This window comes from Bombina bombina, chromosome 6, assembly GCF_027579735.1.
Source record: "Bombina bombina isolate aBomBom1 chromosome 6, aBomBom1.pri, whole genome shotgun sequence".
In the NCBI taxonomy this organism is placed as follows: Eukaryota; Metazoa; Chordata; class Amphibia; order Anura; family Bombinatoridae; genus Bombina; species Bombina bombina.
The window spans coordinates 410,248,720-410,270,615 of record NC_069504.1 but is presented as its reverse complement, the minus strand read 5'-3'; the positions used below and the strand labels follow the sequence as shown (position 1 = coordinate 410,270,615).

Genomic DNA, 21,896 nt, shown 5'->3' with positions numbered 1-21,896 from the left:
TGTAGGTTGCGGCGGTGTCCGGAGCGGGAGATTATGGGTTAAAAAAATTTATTATAGTGTTTGCGATGTGGGGGGGGGCTCGGTTTAGGGGTTCATAGGTAGTTTATGGGTGTTAGTGTACTTTATAGCACAGTAGTTAAGAGCTTTATGTTCCGGCGTTACCCCATAAAACTCTTAACTACTGACTTTTTTTGCGGTTGGAGTCTTGAAGGTAGAGGCTCTACCGCTCACTTCTTCCAAGACTCGTAATACCAGCGTTAGGCAAATCCCATTAAAAACATAGGATACGCAATTGACGTAAGGGGATCTGCGGTAGCCTCGAGTCGCGGAAAGAAAGTGAGTGGTAGACCCTTTCCTGCCTGACTCGTAATACCAGCGTTAGATAAAAAGCAGCGTTAGGACCCCTTAACGCTGCTTTTTAAGGCTAACGCAGAACTCATAATCTAGCAGTATGTGTTTTACTGTATATTCACAGTACATATTTAGCATTCCAATGTTCTTCACCTTCAGGATAATGCACTTTTTATTGTAAATACATATATTATTATTATTATTTATTTATAAAGCGCCAACAGATTCCACAGCGCTGTCCATGGGTACAAAGATAAAAGTACAGTACAATAAAATATAAAAGACACCAGACAAAGTTTAACAAACAAATACAGGGGGAATTGAGGGCCCTGTTCCCGTGGAAACTTACAATCTAGATGGGTAGGAGGGTGAGAAACAGTAGGTGGGGACTGCAAAGGTGAGACTGATGTTAGTGTGGAGTTAGATGAGGGCAGCTATTAGGCAAGTGGAATTCATTTGTTACTGATTTGGAGATAGGCTTCCCTGAACAAAAAAGGTCTTTAGGGAGTGTTTAAAGGAGGAAAGGTTAGGGGAAAGTCTGACAGCTTGAGGAAGTGCATTCCAGATGGTTGGTGCCGCACGAGAAGTCCTGTAGTCTAGCATGGGAGGAGGTGATGGTAGAAGATGCAAGGAACAGGTCATTGTTGGATATTAGGGGGCGGGCTGGAGTATATTTGTTGATGAGTGAGGACAGGTGGGGGGGACTACGTTGGTAAGGGCTTTGTAGGTCAGGGTGAGAATTTTGAATTTAATTCTGCTGTGAATGGGGAGCCAGTGAAGGGACTTGCAGAGAGGTGCAGCAGATACAGAGCTTCGGGAGAGGTAGATTAGCCTAGCAGAGGCATTTAGGATGTATTCAGGGAAGAGGCGGGAGAGAGGGAGGCAAGTTGGGAAATTTCCAGGCAGTGGATTAGCTGTTTAGTAGTTTCAGCACTCAGAAAAGGACAAATTTTGGAGATATTGCATAGGTGGTTGCGACAGGATGAAGAGAGCAATTGGACGAATTTTGGAGCTATTGCGTAGGTAGTTACGACAGGATGAAGAGAGCAATTGGATATGGGGTATGAAGGACAGATTGGAGTCAAGTGTAACTCCTAGGCAGCGGACTTGGGGTGATGGGGAGATTGTGGTGTCACCAACAATGATTCAAAAGTTATACACCGGGGTAGAATTAGAGGGGGTGATTAGAAGGCGCTCAGTCTTGGACATGTTGATTTCTAGGTGGTGAGAGGCCATCAAAGAAGAAATGCCAGATAAGCAGACACTGATGTGAGAAAGGACAGAAGGAGAGAGTGCAGGGATGGATAGGTAGATCTGAGTATCATCAGCATAGAGTTGATAGTTGAAGCCATAGCTACTGATATGTTTACCCAGTGAGGAAGTATAAATAGAGAAGAGTAGAGGACCCAGAACAGAGTCTTGAGGTACTCACACATACAGAGGCAATGGATGGGAGGAGTTGCCAGCAAAGGAGACAGAAAAGGACCTATTAGAGAGATAAGAGTGGATCCAGGAGAGGGCAGTGTCAGAGGGCCCAAGAGAGCTTAGAGTCCATAAGAGAAGGGGATAGTCAACGATGTCAAAGGCAGCAGACAGGTCAAGTAAGATAAGTATTGAGTAGTGGCCGTTGTTTTCAGCAGAAAGAAGATTGTTAGTAACCTTGATGAGGGCAGTCTCAGTTGAGTGTTGGGGACAGAAGCCAGATTGCAAGGGGTCAAGCCATGAGTTGGAGGACAAGAAGTGGGTTAGGCGATGGAAAATTAGTTTTTCCAGGGCTTTTGAAGCTAGCGGAAGCAGTGATATGAGGCGGTAGTTTGCAGGAGAATTGGGGTCAGGGGAGGGATTTTTAAGAATGGGGGTGACCTTTGCATGTTTGAAGGAAGATGGGAATGAACCGGTAGTAAAGAATAGGTTGAATATGTGAGTAAGAGCTGGAGTGAGGGTAGAAGACAGAGAAGGTATTAGATGTGAAGGGATAGGGTCAAGTGGGCAGGTAGTGAGTTGTGAGGATGACAATAGGGAACTCACTTTATTCTCAGTGGTTGGGTGAAAGGTGCTGAGAGTGGTGGAGGGGGTGGCCGGGGGCGGAGATGGAAGGTTGCAGTCTTGTGTTGGGATATTACTTTGGATGGTAAGTGTTTTGTTGAAAAAGTAGCCTGCCAGGTCTTGAGTACTAAAGGCAGATGAAGGGGGTTGTGCAGGTGGATAGAGGAGAGAGTTGACAATGGAGAAGAGATGTTTAGGGTTTTTAGGAGTGAGTAGATATAAGAGAAGTAGGTTTGCTTGGCTAAGTGAAGGGCAGAGGAGTAAGAATAAAGAATGAACTTATAGTGGAGGAAATCTGGTTCAGAGCGGGATTTTCTCCAGGCACGTTCAGCAGCATGGGAACATTTTTGCAGGTAGAGTGTTTGCTTATAGTATATATACCTTGATGTTTATATCTATTCCTATAGATATATTGGTATAGATATATATTTTACATTAACATTATATATATATATACAGTATATATATATATATATATATATATATATATATATATATATATATATATATATTTAATAATAAAAAGTACATTATTTTCTATGTGAAGAACATATGAATGTAAACTATGTGCAACATGCATTGGGGTTTGCAACTAAGAACGAAGTGGTCTGGTTAGCCCACATAAAGAATTGCTATATTCAATGCGTGTTATTGAAATATATATTAAAAATATTATTAAAACATATTATACATACTGTAAATAATCTGGATATATTCTATGGATTATTCAGAATATGTTACAGTATTGATAATAATTTTAAATAATTTTTATTAATATTTTGTATTTAATATTTCAATAACGCACATTGAAGATAGCAATTTATCATGTGAACTAACCCGACCGCTTTAGTCCTAAGTTGCAAACCCCAATGCGCTTTATGCATATTTTATATTCCTATGTTCTTCACATAGAAAAATAATGTACTTTTTATTATTAAACATATATTTATATATCTGATACTGTTCATGTAAAATAGATATCTTTACCTATATATCTATAGGAATAGATATACAGGTATAGATAGATATAGATATATAGAAATATATAACTATAGAAATGTGTATTTACAATAAAAACTACATTGTTCTGTATGTAAGGAACATTGGAATGTGACATTTTCATAACTCATGTCTGGTTTGGTGCGCGAGTATAGGTTTTACAGATTTTTTTCAGTTTGCGCTCTCCATTGACTTCTATAGGGTGAATGTTAACATGTTTGTGACATTTTGTTAGTGTATGTTGGATTTAGCTTGCACGCAAACTTTTTTCTTTTAGCTTGTAATACAAGTGCATCCTGTCACAGGCAAAAAGCTGTAGTGAAGTTCATGCGCAAGCAGGAGCACAAAATAGCATTCCACTCATAAACTAGCCCAATAATTGTAAAAATACAGCTAGATATTATTGTAAGACTAATCTTTACATTGAATTCATTATTATTATTCTATTTATTGTTTTACTTCCCTTTAAAGTGATATGAAACTTAAATGTTTTCTTTCATGATTTAGAAACAGCATGCAATTTTAAACAACTTCCTAATTTACTTCTATTATCTAATTTGCTTCGTTATCTTGATATTCTTTGCTGAAAAGCATATCTAGATAGGCTCAGAAGCTGCTGATTGGTGGCTTCACATAGATGCATTGTGTGATTGGCTCACCCATGTGCACTGCTATTTCTTCAACAAAGGATATCTAAAGAATGAAGCAAATTAGTTCAAATAAGTACATTGGAATGTTGTTTAAAATTGAATTCTCTATCTGAATCATGAAAGAAAAAAAATTAGTTTAATGCCCCTTTAAAGGGATATTCCAGTCAAAATTTAAGTGCACGTAGATGAATTACATCTATGAATAGAAACATATTTGCAATATAAATGTATTAGCAAAAATGCTTCTAGTAAAAGTTATCACTGCTAAAGTGTTAACATTTTTCTCTGCACGTGCATGTGTAGCATAGCTAGATATTCTCAGTGCACCAGTATTTTAAATACTGTAGCTGCTCAGGGCACCAGTGGGGCTTGCATCATGTCGGCAATAAACAAATTGAGTCATTACCAGATTGTACAAGCACCTTAGACTCTCTAAGCAAGTGCTGTGTTTATAATGCAGTGCACGGTGCATACTTAAATACACATTTGAAACAGCTATAGCTTTTATTAGAAGTATTTTTGCTAATACATGTATGTTATAAAAATGTTTCTATTCAAAACTGAAATGCACCTGTGTGGATTCTAATTTTGGCTGGAATGTCCCTTTAAGTCTTCTGAGAAGGTGTGGGTTTTTTAATGCTGTGAAATATAGTAATAACTTTTACTAGAAGCGTGTGTACTAATCGAAGCATATTGCAAAAATGATTCTATTAAAAACTGAAATACACATGCACATGCACATTTCAATTTTCACCTTCTTCTCCCTTTAACCCCTTAATGACCGAGGACGTGCAGGGTACGTCCTCAAAAAAAAGGCAGTTAATGCCTGAGGACGTACCCTGCACGTCCTCTGTGTGGAAAGCAGCTGGAAGCGATCCTGATCGCTTCCAGCTGCTTTCCGGTTATTGCAGTGATGCCTCGATATGGAGGCATCCTGCAATAACCTTACATGGCCTTCCGGTGCAGAGAGAGCCACTCTGTGGCCCTCTCTGCACCGGACATCGATGGCCGGTATCGTTGGTGGGTGGGAGCCGGCTTGGGAGGCGGGTGGGCGGCCATCGGTGTGTGCTGCTTAGTCAAGGGGGGGCGGGATCGGGGGCGGGAATGTTAGGGGGCGCGCGCGGGCGCGCGCGCGTGCACGGAGGGTGGCGGGCGGGCGCGTGCACGGGCGGGAGCGGGTGGGAACCGCTACACTACGGCAAAGAAATGCCCAAATCTTTAATAAGAAATGCCCAAATCTCACAAAAAGAGATCGTGGAGGGGTGGGGGGTTGGTTTGGTGTGGGGGGAAGCTACACTACAGAAAAAATTAGTAAAAATAAAAAAAAAAGCATGTTTTCTTCTAAACTGGGTACTGGCAGACAGCTGCCAGTACCCAAGATGGCGCAGATTAAGTTAGAGTGGGAGGGTTATAGAGCTGTTTGGGGGGGATCAGTGAGGTTAGGGGCTAAGGGGGGATAGTACACAGCAGCATATGTAAATATGCTTTTTTTAAAACACACAAAAAAAACCAAATATAGCTTTTATTTTAGTACTGGCAGACTTTCTGCCAGTACTTAAGATGGCGGGGACAATTGTGGGGTGGGGGAGGGAAGAGAGCTGTTTGGGAGGGATCAGGGGGTCTGATGTTTCAGGTGGGAGGCTGAGCTCTACTCTAAATGTGATATTAACCCTGCAAGCTCCCTACAAGCTACCTAATTAACCCCTTCACTGCTAGCTATAATACACGTGTGATGCGCAGCGGCATTTAGCGGCCTTCTAAATACCAAAAAGCAACGCCAAAGCCATATATGTCTGCTATTTCTGAACAAAGGGGATCCCAGAGAAGCATTTACAACCATTTGTGCCATAACTGCACAAGCTGTTTGTAAATGATTTCAGTGAGAAACCTAAAATTGTGAAAAATGTTACGTTTTTTTTAATTTGATCGCATTTGGCGGTGAAATGGTGGCATGAAATATTCCAAAATGGGCCTAGATCAATACTTGGGGTTGTCTACTACACTACACTAAAGCTAAAATTACCCCAAAAAGCTCCCTACATGCTCCCTAATTAACCCCTTCACTGCTGGGCATAATACACGTGTGGTGCGCAGTGGCATTTAGTGGCATTCTAATTACCAAAAAGCAACACCAAAGCCATATAAGTCTGCTATTTCTGAACAAAGGGGATCCCAGAGAACAATTTACAACCATTTGTGCCATAATTGCACAAGCTGTTTGTAAATAATTTCAGTGAGAAACCTAAAGTTTGTGAAAAAATTTGTGAAAAAGTGAACAATTTTTTTTATTTGATCGCATTTGGCGGTGAAATGGTGGCATGAAATATACAAAAATGGGCCTAGATCAATACTTTGGGATGTCTACTAAAAAAAAATATATATATGTCAATAGATATTCAGAGATTCTTGAAAGATATTAGTGTTCTAATGTAACTAGCGCTAATTTTGAAAAAAAATGGTTTGGAAATAGCAAAGTGCTATTTGTATTTATTGCCCTATAACTTGCAAAAAAAGTAAAGAACATGTAAACATTGGGTATTTCTAAACTCAGGACAAAATTTAGAAACTATTTAGCATGGGTGTTTTTTGGTGGTTGTAGATATGTAACAGATTTTGGGGGTCAAAGTTAGAAAAAGTGTGTTTTTTTCCATTTTTCCTCATATTTTATAATTTTTTTTATAGTAAATTATAAGATATGATGAAAATAATGGTATCTTTAGAAAGTCCATTTAATGGCGAGAAAAACGGTATATAATATGTGTGGGTACAGTAAATGAGCAAGAGGAAAATTACAGCTAAACACAAACACCGCAAAAATGTAAAAATAGCCTTGGTCCCAAACGGACAGAAAATGGAAAAGTGCTGTGGTCATTAAGGGGTTAAAGTAACAAGTTTCCAGCAGTCTTGTCTGTGCAATCCATTTTATTGGCAGTCTGTTTCTAACTGTTCTCAGCAGAAGAGATAAAAAATGGAAAATCTAGGTTCCAAACTGGTGTTGCTGATTACTTGATAGAAACCAAGTGGGCTTGAGAAAACCATCAATTCTTAAACTTAAAGTACTTTTCTTTTTTTTTTTTTTAAAGGGACAGTAAAGTCAAAATTAAAATTTCATGACTGATATAGAGAATGCAATTTTTAATAACTTCCTAATTTACTTATGTTATCAAATGTGCTTCTTTCTCTTGGTACCTTTTATTGAAGAGTAGGTAGGCTCATACATTTAATAATCTTTAGTAATCTATGGCAGCAGTGCTTTGCGTTGTGTAGCTTTGTTATATAATGCTGCAAAACCCTGCTGTTATAGAGTACTAGAGATACTTGCACGCTCCTGAGCTCTTATAAGCCTACCTAGTTTTACTCTTCAATAAAAATATACCAAAGGAAAGAAGCAAACAATAACAGGAGTAAATTGGAAAGTTGTTTAAAGTTGCGTGCTCCAACTGAATCATGAAAGTTTAATTTTGACTTTACGTCCCTTTAACTACACAGAATCAATAGTTTCAGGATTAGTCAACACTTAACATTTACCACTAATCATGTTTAACGAATCCATAAATAATAACGGTCTTTAAAAAAAATATAAGTCCAGCTCTGTTTTAACTATACAACTTTGGCAACTCATGGGTGTTAAACATTTATCATTTTCATATCATTAGCAATGAGGCTGGCTACGTTTTTTTTTATTATTTATTTATTTTTTCTAAAATGAGTCAACGTTGTCATAAATATGATTTAGTGTAACCGCAATAACATAGGTTTCTGATCGTTTGCATTTTCCTGTGTGAAGCCTCTAGGGGGCTCCAAGGGCTGCAGTTAGTGTTACTTATTAATAAAGTTCCCTCGGGCATCCCTTTCTTGTAAAGTTGTTTATACAGCTGCTCAGAAGGACCACCCTCTATGACTGTCAGCCAGTATCCCTTTCTTGCAGCATCTCCATTCGTTTCCCTGCTGCTTTGCTAAGAGCTACCTGAAGAGAGGAGACTCCTATCCAACTGCATCATCTTAACAAGATTCTCTCTCAAGTCCACTGAAGGTGTGTTTTAACAAGGTAAGTACTGTATATCTAATGCATTACCTTATTTTATTTAACTTCTGAAATATTTGCAGTAGTTTCAGTACTTTGAAAAGCTGAGAACCCTTTTTTATCACATGCAACACTGCAACTACTAAGTCAATACAAATATTATTGTGCTTTAATGTGTATGAAAAGGAAACTGACCATGGATATTTGTTTCAAAAACTGCCATATGCCTAATTCAATTCGAATTTGAATTAAAAACAAACATTTTTCTTGATTTTTTTTTTAAATGTGTTGATTGCTAGGTTAAAATGAACTATTGTGGGTTTTGAATTATATTTGTTTATTTTTAGTAAAATATATGACTAAGCTATGTCTGAGGAACATGTGTATGTGTTGATTATAATAGTATTATTAACATATTTACTCATTCTGCTGCAGAATATCTTAAACTAGAAATAATTTGTAATAATATTTATTGCATGATTTATGCGAATTATTTACTAGTTAAAATATGTAGCTTTTAAGAATAGATTGGCTAATAAATTAAATATCTATTAATTTACTATGTTTTGGAACATTAAAATCATAAAATTAATTTCAGCATTGTTTGTAAAACCATTAGAATGACAAATAAATATAGTTAGAAAATAACAAACAAGTATTGCTAGGAAATAATTCACATTCAGAGCAACACATTTGTAATTTTTTTTTATGAGGGCGAGGAATATAAAAAATGCATTTTTTCTTTCCTCAAAGTTGTTGCTTTTTTATTAATGGCTATTAGGTCTCTTGGAATTTTCCAGATAAGTTGTAAATAATATTTTACTTATTTATTCACAAGTTAAATGAAGCATACATCAAAATAGTTCAGGTATTCAGATAGACTTGTGCAATCTACTATTATAACTACACACAAAGAAGGTTGCTCTTTAAGTAACTTGATTGATGTTTTAGTTCTGTGTAATGTTGTATATGCATCAGAAAAACTGCATCAAAAAAATACCTGCACAAAAAAAAGTTTAAACTTTTAAAACGAGCATTCAGTCAAGTGAAAGCCCCCTTGAGTGTTTTTTTTTTTTTGCTGTGTTCATTTAGAACAAATGAGCCCCTTTATATAATCAAGCTTTCACTGTGCATGATGCAGGATGGTCAGGGTTCTGAAGTCCAAGAAATCCATCCCTCCTTCTTTGGGGCCAGTGGAGATGCAAGTCGACAAAATAAATTCTGCAAGTGCAATGCAAAGTTGTTTTACTATGTTTAATTAAACATTTTAGGGGAATTTTGAGTTAAGCGTCCCCTTAACATGTCATTGAGGCTTTTCAAATACATACACTTGACTCTGGAAATAACACTCCGCTTGCTCCTTTACTGAATACTGAAAACAACTTCCTTGAAGAACAAGGAAAGAGTTTTTATATAAGTAAACCATAACTTGAAATGACAGACATTTGTCAGGGGGAAACAGGAGTTATTACAAGCCTGTGGCAGGAGAAAAGAGCCATCGGTTTTAGATTTGATAAAATAACAGTTAATTTGTATGTTACATTTGTTTTTACTTATATACAAGTTACTAACCTTTTTATAAATTCACAATGTCAATTAAAGTATCAATATAAAACACTTCTTTAATAATTGTCCTTAAAATGATCCTTTATTTTTATTTCTTTACTCTCTTGTTAAAAACTTCCTGTGTATCCTTCAGATTTGGTTTGAAACAAAACTGGACAGACATTTGTATTATTTGCTTTTCTTATTCCTCAGTCACTACCTATATCTGCCTCATGTCCAATATTTGCTCTTTTCTGCTCAGTTAGCCTTGATTGATATAATGTATTTATATGAAATGCTTCTCAGAAGGCAATGATAACATCTGTTTCTTTGTTGCTTCTATTTTATTTATTTATTTGCGGGCATTTTGAAGTAACTAAATTATTCAGCAAACTATGAACCATTCTATGACAGGGATGCTTTCATTATTTTTTTACTGTGGGCTGTATATAATTGTTAATTTCATAAGTGATCAATTTACTCTGTTAAGACAAGTTCAACCTGGCTAAATAATTGCTGTATCCCACAAGACTGCTACAGTTAAATTATTATATTATTATATAACTAGTCCTAAAGCCCGTTTACACGGGCCATTTTTTGCAGTACATCGGTCCCTCCCCTTGCTCTCTCTCCCTCTCCCTCTCTTTTGCTCTCTCTCTCCCCCTCTATTTTGTGCTCTCTCGCTCCACCTCTCTTTTGCTCTCTCTCCCCCCTCTCTTTTGCTCTCTCTCCCCTCTCTTTTGCTCTCCCCCCCCCCCTCTCTTTTGCTCTCTCTACCCCCTCTCTTTTGCGCTCTCTTTCTCCCCCTCTCTTTTGCACTCTCTTTCTCCCCCTCTCTTTTGCGCTCTCTCTCTCCCCTCTCTTTTGCGCTCTCTCTCTCCCCTCTCTTTTGTGCTTTCTCTCTCCCCCTCTCTTTTGCGCTCTCTCCCCTCTCTTTTGGGCTCTCTCTCTCCCCCTCTCTTTTGCGCTTTCTCTCTCCCCTCTCTTTTGCGCTCTCTCTCCCCCCTCTCTTTTGCTCTCTCTCTCTCCCCCCTTTCTCTTGTGCTCTCTCCCCCTCTCTTTTGTGCTCTCTCTCTCCCCCTCTCTTTTGTGCTCTCTCTCTCTCCCCCTGTCTTTTGTGTTCTCTCTCTCTCCCCTCTCTTTTGCACTCTCTCTCCCCCTCTCTTTTGCACTCTCTCTCTCCCCTCTCTTTTGTGCTTTCTCTCTCCCCTCTCTCTTTTGTGCTCTCTCCCCCCTCTCTTTTGCGCTCTCTCTCTCCCCCTGTCTTATCTCTCTCTCCCTCTCTCTTTTGTGCTCTCTCTCTCCCCCTCTCTTTTGCGCCCTCTCCCCCTCTCTTTTGCTCTGTCTCTCTCCTCTCTCCCCTTATATTTACCTTTTTATGATAAAAAAAAAATGTTTTGCATCAAAATATATATCAGTGTAATCAGTGGCGTGTTTAAGTTTTGTGCTGCCCTAGGCACTCCAAAATCGTCTGCCCACCCCCCAGGTTTTAGGCCTTTTTTTGGCCATAATATTTTTGGTGAGGGTGTAAGGTGACTTTTTTTCATGGCATTTTCAAAGTAAATGTTCAAGTGCATGTGTGTATATGGTGAATGTGTGAGTGTGTGTGTTTGTGTAGTGAGTTGTGTCCAAAACCGAAAACTTGAACAGCACTAACTGATAACGGTGCTCGTGTAAACTAGAAAACTGCCAATTCTCCCAAAGAAGATCCAAAAGTATACGAATGTCCACAGCACCGTATGTAATTCAAAGACTTTATTAAGGACTATACAAATACAGCAACATTTTGGGGTAATTCCCCTTAATCATGCATGATTAAGGGGAATTACCCCGAAACGTTGCTGTATTTTTATAGTCCTTAATAAAGTTTTTGAATTACATATGGTGCTATGGACATTTGTATACTTTTGTAGTGAGGGTGTGTGGGACTCAAAAATTGCTGCCCCCTTCCAAATCTGCTGCCCTAGGCAAGTGCCTTGTTTGCCTAGGCTAAAATACGCCCTTGAGTGTAATTGAAATAGGACAACATCCTATCCCAGCTGCTTATGTAATAACTGACAGTAAACACCAGACACACATACACACAGACACACACACACACAAATTATTTACAAATTAATTGTGGGTCTCGGTTTACTGGAAATAAAATGCTTCTCTGCAAATAAGTATTATTTTGATCTAATCACGTCTGTAAGCATCATAGCTGTGTTAGACAGTAATACACAGACAAAAAATATCACATTCATCTGGAAGTACCTCTACAATTTTAAGCAACTTTCTAATTTAGTCCTATTATCAATTTCTCTTCGTTCTCTTGCTATCTTTATTTAAAAAGCAGGAATGTGATGCATAGGATCCGGCCCATTTTTGGTTGAGAACCTGGGTTATGCTTGTTTATTGGTGGTAAATGTAAGCCTCCAATAAGTAAGCGCTATCCATGGTGCTGAACCTAAAATGGGCTGGTTGCTAAGACTTAGATTCCTGCTTTTAAAATAAACATAGCAAGAAACCAAGAAAAATTGATAATAGGAGTAAATTAGAAAGTTGCTTAAAATGTCATGCTCTATCTGAATTATGAAAGAAAAAATGTGGGTTTAGTGTCCCTTTAAAGTCAGCATTTTGTGGGATAGTAGCAATTTAGGAACTCTAACCCATTGTTACACCCAGCACACTCCCTTAAAGGGACAGTCTACACCAGATTTTTTATTGTTTAAAAAGATAGATCATCTGTTTATTACAAATTCCCCAGTTTTGCATAGCCAAAACGGTTATATTAATATACTTTTTACCTCTGTGATTACCTTGTATCTAAGCCTCTGCAGACTGCCCCTTATTTCAGTTCTTTTGAGATACATGCATTTTAGCCAATCAGTGCTGAGTCATAAGTAACTCCACGGGAGTGAGCACAATGTTATTTATATGACACACATGAACTAGCGCTGTCTTGCTGTAAAAAACTGTCAAATGCACTGAGATAAGAGGCGGCCTTGAACTGCTTAGAAATTAGCATATGAGCTTTCCTAGTTTTAGTTTTCAACACAAATAGAACAAAGCAAATTTTATGATAAAAGTAAATTGGAAAGTTGTCAATAATTGCATGCCCTGAAGCCTATTTATCATATGTCTTTCGGACCTGATCCAACAGTGCGGATCAGGTCTGACAGACCGCTGCTTCATAACTGGTGTTTCTGGCTAGCATGCAGGCTCGCCAGTAACACAGAGCCTCAAGCTCCATTCGGAGCTTGATAGATAGCCCCCCTATCTGAATTATGAAAGTTTATTTTTCACTAGACTGTCCCTTTAACTAATGCAATTTTCAAAATAAAAATGACTGAAAACTGCATGAAATACAGACACCTTTTGTTCAAAAACATGCAAACAGAAATTTCCCCAGATGAGTTTACTGTCAGAGAAAACAATAAGAGCTTTCAATTTTTCACAACTCTGGCAAGCACAGAAAAACTTCTTCTAGACATGTGCATTTGGATTCGGACAAATGGAAAAAAAAATTTTTTTGCTGTATTATTTGCATTTATTCCATTGATAACAGAAAACAAGTGGCCCCTTTAACATGATCTTCCTAGTCACTTGTTTATTCCAGCCAAAGCTTTTGTTTTTCATTCAACAGATGAACAGCTCTCAAACTTTTAGTTATTTCACCCTTCTGTATACAGTTAAACACATCTACTTTCATGGACTACGCTGTCTCACTCCTTTTAAATACTCAATATGAAACATCAAGCAAATACTCATCATTCCTATGCCAAAATGTATAATAGAAATGAATAGGTAAGCAATAACTTTCTTGAGTATTCTCACATTTATACCCACATTTTCAATCACTTACCTTTCTTAAAATATATATATGTCAACAATGACTTCAATATCATTCTATATCATACTCTACAAAGCATTGCCTGTTATTTTTCCATTTAAAACTAGCATAAAAAATGCACTCAATTTCAAAATCATATCTTTATCATAAGCCATTATCAGATTTATCCAAAATACTTATAAATTACTTGCTGCAAAAATTGTCCTAAAGAAATATCACATACATAACCCTTCTTCCTCTAAAACATCCACTCTACAATTTTTCTCCTGTTTTCAATAACATGATTTCTAATAACCTCTTGCACAAGAATGCACTTCCTCATTCTTCATATGCGGGTCATAATATGTTTTATTCTTCAAAATGTACATGCATCAATCTGTCAGAATATCACACTGTACACTTATGTAATCCATGAAAGATTGATAGTTTAACAAATACTAACAACAACAAAAAAAAATATTAATACATGATATTATAGTGCCATTTTAAATAAAATAGAGACCATAGTGCCCACAAAGGCACCCTTCACTTTATTAATATTAATTAAATCTTACACATATTTACTAGAGTTAATCAAAGTTATCTACAATTACCTTTTGCTATCACTTGCATTCAAAACACAATTAAAATGACCAAACAACCTAGTACCGTTTTTCAGCCAAAAAAATGCTACTTAAGAGATATTTACAATTTGTTTGTAATGAATTACTTCAAAATTATTAGCTACAGCATACAGATTAATAAATGAGGTCTCAAAGTCTTCAAACTAAAAAACAAACCCCTCACTTTAACTGTGTGTTCTACTCTTATAATCTTAGAAATATCACCAACAAACAAGAGAATCATACCATCATTTTCTCTTAGATGAAAAAGACCCCACAGTAGGCGATAATGACCAAGTTGTTCCTCTGTGTTCATTAGTTAGACAACTTTCTGGCCAAATTTTATTTTTTAATTAAAACAAAATATGAAAAAATGTCTTACATATATTTCTTTGTTTATATAAGCAATGCTTATATCTTAAAAAAATATAACCTAGAAATGTATTAATTAAAACTATTTAAGAGGCCTATTCCATTCCCTGTTTTTAAAGCCACTGATACAGAAGCGGCCTTTCCCTTTACATCAGTGTTTATGCTTTTAGTCTATAAGATGTTCTAGGAGATCAGTCAAAGTCTTTATTTTTTTAATTGCTTTTTGTCATCCTCCCTTATTTTTCACTTTTATGTCAAATAGCTTCTGGAATGACTAGAACTCAGTCTCTAAGTAGGCACACTGCCCAGCTGAAGATCATGGAAGCACACCATAAGCCTCAGAACCAAGACTCTGAGGCTTGTTAAAATTCCCAATTAGAGATCATCTCTTGGTCAGATGCCTCACAAAGTCTATTTTCCACCTTGAGATCTAGATTCATCATCCCTCTTAACAAATAGTTCAATCATATTATATTCTTTTACCTAAGGCATGTCCAGGATCCTTGGATTCTACCGGCACTAATTCATAATAGAAAGTGTTTCTTTAGTTTTCTGGCCAAAACTTCCTACAGGCTCAGAAACTTTGTTTTTTTCCCCAATCTATATCTTGAACATTATCCCTTTATGGTTGTCTAGACACCATCTGACAAAATGGTCTCTTATCAAGCATAATTGCACCGTCCATTATTTGAATGATATATATCCAGATTTACCACAATTCTTACTTATTATATCTTCACCATTTTAGGGGAAAGAACCTCTGACAATGACTATATATGTGAAGCATATTTAAGTGAAATAGTCTATATAAGGTGAGATCTTACTTCATATGCAACTTGATCAAGAAAAGAATTTCCCTAAGGATAATATCAAACAGATTTTTAATCATACACAAAAGAGAAAAGTACTCAACCAGGGAACACATGTTAACATAACAACTTACTTTAAGGCTAGCTACTTTTTGCCCAGCATGTACCTTTCACAGAAAAGAACTTTCCTGCTGTATATCTGCTGTATATCAGTCTGATTCTGACTAAAAAGCACAGTCCAGCTCTGAAATACCAGGCAATTCCCTTCTGAATGACAGACATGGCAAACCCCAGAGGAATGTTTCAGCCTAGTGTAGGCCTCGTCAGTGAGGTGCAGCCATAGCCCTCTAGGCACATTTGCCAACGGTTCTATGTTATGTTTCCCACCACCACTTAGGGAGACTTCCCTAGGTGTCATAATTTGCATACACAAAAGAAGAGAAGTTCTCAACCGGGGAACAAACAGTAGTTCATGGAAAAAATTAATTCCCCAGGCATCAGGATAACCATCAATCTGCAGAATATATACCAGAACACTACAGGTTTGTTCTTAAAGTGATTTAAAAGTTCCTAATAAATAAATAGAAAGGCTATTGTAAAGATTGTAATTTTAAGCTAAAAAAAGTGAAAAAGGGCTCCCTTGTAGAGTCAGAAATACTGAAAGTATCAATGCGGCTGGCATTTTCCACTGCCTTCCACATGTGCAGTCCAGTGCATTAATGATGTGAATAAAAGCAGTCAAAAATACATTAGGTACTGTTTTGACAGATGCAGGCTCCCTTCATAAACAACACTTTTTTTCATTTGGACACATTTTTAACTGAATTTATGACACTAATGAAAAGGTCAGTGCAAATATATTCATTTAACTTAAAGGGATAGTAAACAAAAAAAAAATATTTATTTATTTTTAAAAAAAACATCATTAAGTATTATAAATATTTACAATAAGTACCTATTAAAAGTTTCCTGTCCTTTTCTTGGTATTTCTAATACAAATTCCATATTTCGCCAAACCCAGTTTTTCCTCATTATGCATACCCTATAAAGATGTTTTACCTAGGTAGAAACATCATGGTGGCCCGCATGTGCATTTAACATAGTTTCTAAGTAACGCATGCGCATTTTGGTTCCTCTCAGTTTATTCTTCTGTGGCACGTCATCAAAAAGCAGGGCGGACATCTGGATTGTGATGTAGACATTGGTGGGCGTGGTGCACCAGAGCACTCTCAGCGCTGAAGATTCACTGCTGTCTGAAGGTGAATGTTCTAACTTCTATCAAAATAAGAAGTCCAATGTTTTGGAACATAAATTATCACAGCCTCCACGCTAGCCCAGCTTCCCCCAGCCCCACCGTCAGCCGTCAAACACCACAGAGATTCACGGTGGCATTTTTATTTCCTGGCTAATCTCAGTGTATTCATGTAAAATTGTCAAATGTTTTCCGCTACTCCTGAGCCACAGCAATGACAGGGTTAATGGGGATCCTGACATCTGTGCTGGACAATGTGACTCCTGACCCCCCCAGTGACAGGCTGTGATCCCACTGACCCCTCGGACCCCAGTTACTGAAATCATGTGTGTTATTAATAACAACCAGCTGCATGTGCAGTCACTTCCTGCAGTGCTCGAAATCACAAACATTATACAATTACACTATATACTCCATAGCACTGCACCTCCTTATAGCAGTATCTCCATATATACTATTAGACATTGGTGGGCGTGGTGCACAAGAGCGCTCTCAACGCTGAAGATTCACTGCTGGCTGAAGGTGATTGTTCTCACTTCTGTCAAAATAAGAAGTCCAATGTTTTGGAACATACATTATCACAGCCTCCATGCTAGTCCAGCTTCACCCAGCCCCACCGTCAGCTGTCAAACACTACAGAGATTCACGGAGCTAGCCGGCTCACCTCAGCATTACTCTCAACCATCAAACCCACAAAAGTGACTCCGGACTTCATATAGAAAAAACTTTATTATAACAAAAAATATTTTTTTTTTAAACGAAGTCCGGAGCCACTTTTGTGAATTTGATGGTTGAGAGTAATGCTGAGGGGAGCCGGCTAGCTCTGTGAATCTCTGTGGTGTTTGACAGCTGACGGTGGGGCTGGGGGAAGCTGGGCTAGCGTGGAGGCTGTGATAATTTATGTTCCAAAACATTGGACTTCTTATTTTGACAGAAGTGAGAACAATCACCTTCAGCCAGCAGTGAATCTTCAGCGCTGAGAGCGCTCTGGTGCGCCACGCCCACCAATGTCTAATAGTATATCTGGAGATACTGCTATAAGGAGGTGCAGTGCTATGGAGCGTGTAGTGTAATTGTATAATGTTTGTGATTTCGAGCACTGCAGGAAGTGACTGCACATGCAGCTGTTTGTCATTAGTGATGTCACGAATAGTTCATTGGCGAATAGTTCCCGGTGAACATAGCATGTTTGCGTTCGCCGCAGTGGCGGGCAAACATATGCGATGTTCGATCCGCCCCCTATTCGTCATCATTGAGTAATACTTTGACCCACACCTCACAGTCAGAAGACACATTCCAGCCAATCAGCAGCAGACACTCCCTCCCAGACCCTCCTACCTCCTGGACAGCATCCATTTTAGATTCATTTGGAAGCTGCATTCTTAGTGAGAGGAGGGACAGTGTAGCTGCTGCTGATTTAATAGGGAAATTGATAGCTAGGGTAGTGTATTCAGTGTCCACTACAGTCCTGAAGGACTCATCTGATCTCTGCTGTAAGAACAGCACCCCAAAAAGCCCTTTTTAGGGCTAGAACATCAGTCTGCTTTTTTTTTTTCTGTGTAATCTAATTGCAGTTGCCTGCCTACCAAGCCACTTGCCCAGTGCCACCACTCATATCTGGTGTAACAGTAGTGTCAATTATTAAAAAAAAAACTTTTTTGACTGTGAAACATCAGTCTGCTAGTGTAATCTAATTGCAGTTGCCAGCATGTGTGCCAGGCCCACTTGCCCAGTGCCATCACTCATATCTGGTGTAACAGTAGTGTAAATTTAAAAAAAAAAAACTTTTTTGACTGTGAAACATCAGTCTGCTAGTGTAATCTAATTGCAGTTGCCAGCGTGTGTGCCAGGCCCACTTGCCCAGTGCCATCACTCATATCTGGTGTAACAGTAGTGTAAATTTAAAAAAAAAAAAACTTTTTTGACTGTGAAACATCAGTCTGCTAGTGTAATCTAATTGCAGTTGCCAGCGTGTGTGCCAGGCCCACTTGCCCAGTGCCATCACTCATATCTGGTGTAACAGTAGTGTAAATTTAAAAAAAAAAAAACTTTTTTGACTGTGAAACATCAGTCTGCTAGTGTAATCTAATTGCAGTTGCCTGCCTGCCAAGCCACTTGCCCAGTGCCACCACTCATATCTGGTGTAACAGTAGTGTAAATTATAAAAAAAAAAACTTTTTTGACTGTGAAACATCAGTCTGCTAGTGTAATCTAATTGCACTTGCCAGCCTGCCAGCATGTGTGCCAGGCTCACTTGCCCAGTGCCACCACTCATATCTGGTGTAACAGTAGTGTAAATAAAAATAAAAAAAAACTTTTTTTGACTGTGAAACATTAGTCTGCTAGTGTAATCTAATTGCAGTTGCCTGCCTGCCAGCGTGTGTGTCAGGCCCACTTGCCCAGTGTTACCACTCATATCTGGTGTAACAGTAGTGTAAATTTAAAAAAAAAACTTTTTTGACTGTGAAACATCAGTCTGCTAGTGTAATTAATTGCAGTTGCCTGCCTGCCAGCATGTGTGCCAGGCCCACTTGCCCAGTGCCACCACTCATATTTGGAGTAACAGTAGTGTAAATTTAAAAAAAAAAACTTTTTTGACTGTGAAACATCAGTCTGCTAGTGTAATCTAATTGCAGTTGCCTGCCTGCCAGCGTGTGTGCCAGGCCCACTTGCCCAGTGCCACCACTCATATCTGGTGTAACAGTAGTGTAAATTTAAAAAAAAAAAAACTTTTTTGACTGTGAAACATTAGTCTGCTAGTGTAATCTAATTGCAGTTGCCTGCCTCCCAGCATATGTGCCAGGCCCACTTGCCCAGTGCCACCACTCATATCTGGTGTAACAGTAGTGTAAATTTAAAAAAAAAAAAACTTTTTTGACTGTGAAACATCAGTCTGCTAGTGTAATCTAATTGCAGTTGCCTGCCTCCCAGCGTGTGTGCCAGGCCCACTTGCCCAGTGCCACCACTCATATCTGGTGTAACAGTAGTGTAAATTTAAAAAAAAAAACTTTTTTGACTGTGAAACATCAGTCTGCTAGTGTAATCTAATTGCAGTTGCCTGCCAGCGTGTGTGCCAGGCTCACAGTGTATACTGTGCCCACTTGCCCAGTGCCACCACTCATATCTTGTTTAATAGTAGTGTAAGTGTACATTTAAAAAAATAAAAACTGTTTGGACTGTGAAACATCAGTCTGCTTTTTTGTGTCAGGCTCACAGCGTATACTGTGCCCACTTGCCCAGTGCCACCACTCATATCTTGTTTAATAGTAGTGTAAGTGTACATTTAAAAAAATAAAAACTTTTTGGACTGTGAAACATCAGTCTGCTTCTTTGTGTCAGGCTCACAACGTATACTGTGCCCACTTGCCCAGTGCCACCACTTGAATCTTGTTTAATAGTAGTGTAAGTGTACATTTAAAAAAAAACGTTTTGGACTGTGAAACATCAGTCTGCTTTTTTGTGTCAGGCTCACAGCGTATACTGTGCCCACTTGCCCAGTGCCACCACTCATATCTTGTTTAATAGTAGTGTAAGTGTACATTTAAAAAAATAAAAACTTTTTGTACTGTGAAACATCAGTCTGCTTTTTTGTGTCAGGCTCACAGCGTATACTGTGCCCACTTACCCAGTGCCACCACTCATATCTTGTTAGTAGTATAAGTGTACATTTAAAAAAATAAAAACTTTTTGGACTGTGAAACATCAGTCTGCTTTTTTGTGTCAGACTCACAGTGTATACTGTGCCCACTTGCCCAGTGGCACCACTCATATCTTGTTTAATAGTAGTGTAAGTGTACATTTAAAAAAAAATGACAGGCAGAGGCAGGCCACCCCGCAGGTGCTGTCGTGGTCGTGGTGCTGTGATTCCCTTTGGCCCTAGAATAATGCCCAGTATTCAGAGGCCACATACCATGAACTCGAAAAGTTCTGAGGACATAGTTGACTTTTTAACACAGGACACCCAATCTTCTATAGCTTCCACTCCGAACCTTGACGCACCATCCTCCTCCAGCTTATCTTCGGGCAGCACCTCTCAAGTTACCACTCGCCCGCCTGCCACCACCAACAACACTAGCACCACAGCCGCTTCACTTGATCTGTCAGAGGAGTTATTTACACATCAGTTGGAAGAAATGAGTGATGCGCAATCATTATTGCCAGAGGATGTAGATAACAGGGATATGTCTCAGTCAGGCAGCATTACACACATGGACATAGGGTGTGATGATGATGATGTTGTACCAGCTGCGGGAGTTTGGTCTGTCACTGTGAAGCGGGCATAACCCTTCCACTACCTGATCGATACAACATCATACCTGATGTTTTAAAGCACGTTATTCCAAACAATTTAGGAATGTTAGGTGATTTATGCCCTTTATGGATTAAAACCAGACTCTGCATCAACTATGTAATTTTCCGTGGGAGTTTTGCCATGGATCCCCCTCCGGCATGCCACAGTCCAGGTGTTAGTACCCTTGAAACAACTTTCCTATCACTATTGTGGCCAGAAAGAGTCCCTGTGGGTTTTAAAATTCGCCTGCCCATTGAAGTCAATGGGGTTTCGCCCGGTTCGCCGGTTCGCGAACTTTTGCGGGAGGTTTTTTAGGTTTGCAACAGTGAATTTGTCATTAATAACACACATGATTTCAGTAACTGGGGTCCGAGGGGTCAGTGGGATCACAGCCTGTCACTGGGGGGGTCAGGAGTCACATTGTCCAGCACAGATGTCAGGATCCCCATTAACCCTGTCATTGCTGTGGCTCAGGAGTAGCGGAAAACATTTGACAATTTTACATGAATATTCTGAGATTAGCCAGGAAATAAAAATGTCACCGTGAATCTCTGTGGTGTTTGACAGCTGACGGCGGGACTGGGGGAAGCTGGGCTAGCGTGGAGGCTCTGATAATTTATGTTTCAAAACATTGGACTTCTTATTTTTATAGAAGTTAGAACATTCACCTTCAGCCAGCCTGGCTATGAATATTAAAATGTAATGGGCAGAACCGCGTCCCTATTGGATGGGGCACGTAAATAATTTTACATAAACCCTGCCTATTTTTATGGAAGGTCTTTAATGCTCATTTTACAGAAATTAAAAACTTAAATTAAACATATTTAGAAGCTTCGTTTATATAATTATAATAATTAATTATTTTCTTAATATTTTACAAAGATTTCTAACCCTTTAAGGTGGAACAAACATGTTGAATAAACTCTCTTATACATAAGGTGTAGTAATGAAATACATCATGCATATGCTAATTTTTTGTTTAACCCCTTAATGACAACTGACGTACCAGGTACGTCATGCAAAAACTAACTGTTAATGACAATAGACGTACCTGGTACGTCAGTTGTCTAACAGAGTGCTGGAAGTGATCACAATCACTTCCAGCAGCTCTGAGGGTATT

General features: G+C 38.5%; 1 protein-coding gene across 1 annotated transcript in view; it reads left to right on the top strand.

Annotated features, from left to right (window-relative positions):
- Window positions 1–7,992: 7,992 nt before the first annotated feature.
- The window catches only part of STK32A (serine/threonine kinase 32A), a 462,487-nt gene continuing 448,583 nt past the window's right edge, over window positions 7,993–21,896 (top strand). Inside the window, exon 1 of the mRNA XM_053717146.1 lies at window positions 7,993–8,094. The gene's annotated coding sequence lies outside the window, so the exon portion shown is untranslated. The remainder of the gene's footprint in view (window positions 8,095–21,896) is intronic.